General features: G+C 35.1%; 1 long non-coding RNA gene across 2 annotated transcripts; it reads right to left on the bottom strand.

Moving 5' to 3' along the window:
• Window positions 1-637: 637 nt before the first annotated feature.
• On the bottom strand, window positions 638-2,462 carry LOC127081723 (uncharacterized). 2 transcript variants are annotated; one of them, XR_007788116.1, is made up of 2 exons: window positions 2,069-2,462; window positions 638-917 (listed from the first exon to the last, which is right to left on the bottom strand). It is a non-coding gene; the product is annotated as an uncharacterized LOC127081723 (long non-coding RNA). The 2 variants fall into 2 exon arrangements; XR_007788117.1 differs by having other exon boundaries at window positions 638-995; window positions 2,069-2,441.
• Between the last annotated feature and the right edge of the window lie 244 nt (window positions 2,463-2,706).

Here is a 2,706-nt window from a genome sequence, read left to right as displayed (position 1 = left end):
TCATAAAAACCTAATCAGGGAAGGTGTGGTCCTAAAATACCTTGTGGCTTAACTTTTCATCTTGGGCTTATTAGACACCCTAATATATGGGGAAGTGATGCTTGATTATCATATCATGCTCCATTATCTACTTGCCTACATGGTTGATATTTCATCTGATTCAAACATTTCTTAGGCCATTGACTTAGGTATCTTGGTATTTGCAAATTCATAGGTCCATATGTCTTGATTTCACATCATTCATATGGTGCAGATGATCAAGGATGATTGATCCATTCAAGTTTTGGTTCCATTGATTCATGCATTATGGCTTAAACATTAATCATTGATTCACTTGAATCATGTCTTGTTTGCATTACAAATCATATGAAAACCCTAATTCCAGCCTCATAGTTGACTTTGGTCAACTGTTGACTTTTTCGCCAACTATTTTGCCAAAGTCAACCATCCATTTATATGCCAGTTTGATTTTGGTATCATTCATATTTGGTTCAAGTTTCACATTTTGGTTTAGCAAGCATCAAAATTCATTAATCATGTCAATTTCACTTCTTCCATTTATATGGTGCATTCAAACCAAATTCAATTCTTATAAGTCATTCAACACGTCATTTTCATTCATGAAAGTTCATTTTGGTTCTATCCAACTTTCCATTTTTCTCATTCAAGTTTCAATATTCATTCATGTACATAAAATCCATTTCCTTACATTGCATATTACAAAGAGTAAAATCAAAAGAAGCAATTACAAATTACATGTAACCTAGAATATTTTAACTCCTAATCTCCTAATTCATGGCCTATTTCTTCAAGTCCAAGTAATTCTTGAAACATCCATATTTCAACCAAGTCATGGCCAAGGCTCCTTCAAGCTATTACATTCCAAACAACATGGCACAAATTGAAGCTCCATGGGCCTACAAAATAAGTCCACCACAATCACCAATTGACCATTCAAACCAAGAAAAGAGAGAATTTCTACACAAGTTAACATCCTGCATAAATTTGACAGAAAAATGGATTTCAACACTAGTCAACATCATGTATAACATTTGACGGTAAAAGCATATCAGTACAAGCCTTTTTGTTACTGCTAAACACCCTGCACAATTTGACAGAAAGACAATTTCAATACAAACCATTTTTTACTACTAAGCATTATGTAGAAGAAGTTAGGAAAAACAATAAGCTCAAAATCGATTTTCATTTCACTTTTGATTCACACTTAAATTCATTCTTAAATTCAGCTCAGATGCACTTACAGTTCCAAATTCATTTTGATGCTAACTAACACATTAACAACATTCATATTCACAGATTTTACACTAACTGATTTATGCATTTCTAACTAACTGAGAAAATTTCATCTGCATTTGGAAGGAATTTCGGTGGCATTTCTAACAGAAAGTTAAGAAATGGAAATCTATAAATATCAAGAACACTTTTCTTCATTCAATGATCACGTTTCAACACTAGTCAACATCATGTATAACATTTGACGGTAAAAGCATATCAGTACAAGCCTTTTTGTTACTGCTAAACACCCTGCACAATTTGACAGAAAGACAATTTCAATACAAACCATTTTTTACTACTAAGCATTATGTAGAAGAAGTTAGGAAAAACAATAAGCTCAAAATCGATTTGCATTTCACTTTTGATTCACACTTAAATTCATTCTTAAATTCAGCTCAGATGCACTTACAGTTCCAAATTCATTTTGATGCTAACTAACACATTAACAACATTCATATTCACAGATTTTACACTAACTGATTTATGCATTTCTAACTAACTGAGAAAATTTCATCTGCATTTGGAAGGAATTTCGGTGGCATTTCTAACAGAAAGTTAAGAAATGGAAATCTATAAATATCAAGAACACTTTTCTTCATTCAATGATCACGTTTCTCCCACCTCATAAATCACTCTCAGATTTTTCCTCTCACTCTCGAATCCTCTCTCTGCACTTATCAATCAGTACTCAACAGAAATATGAGGAAGAATAGGATTAAGGAAAGAACACAAGGTAGTGGAAGATCAAAGAAAGAGCAGAACAAAGCATTACCCGTGAAGTCAACGGAGAGCCACCGCATCGCGATTTCCGGTGAGTATTCCTCCACTTCTTGTTTTAAAGCTCTTAAACAAATCCACACTATCTCTCGAGTTTGCGAATCGATTGAACCAACTTGATTTTAGAGGGTTGGTCAGACGCGAGTTTGGATTTGCGTTTGAAGCTTTGGTGCCTGTTTGAGCGTTCAGAAGCAGTAGTGAAGACGATGAGGGATGCATACATGTTCATGGCGCGAACGTTTCCATATTCATTCTGATGCCTGAACTCCGATGGAACTTTGGAGATTGAAATGCTTGGAATCGATCACAGGAGGTCAAGCTTCAGCGGCGCGCATTCAAACGAGTTTGACCTGGATGAACGTGGATATGAGGATGGACCTGATTCACCTGGATTTTGATCCAGTTCAGACCGTTGGAGCAGTTGAGCTGTTTGGGCATGCGGCCCAAACGCGTGGCTAGTCATACACCCCCCGAATGGGCTTGCACCCACAACTTGAGCCCATTTTAGTTAATTGTGTTTTGGTTATATTGTTAGTTGTTTTTAGCCTTTCTAATTTTGTTAATTAGGTTAATTAGATAAATTTAATTAGAGATTAGCTTGATTAGTTAATTATAATTTGAGGAATAATTAGA

The sequence above is a fragment of the Lathyrus oleraceus genome, chromosome 5 (genome assembly GCF_024323335.1).
Source record: "Lathyrus oleraceus cultivar Zhongwan6 chromosome 5, CAAS_Psat_ZW6_1.0, whole genome shotgun sequence".
NCBI classification, from domain to species: Eukaryota; Viridiplantae; Streptophyta; class Magnoliopsida; order Fabales; family Fabaceae; genus Lathyrus; species Lathyrus oleraceus.
This window is presented reverse-complemented; position numbering and strand designations above follow the sequence as displayed.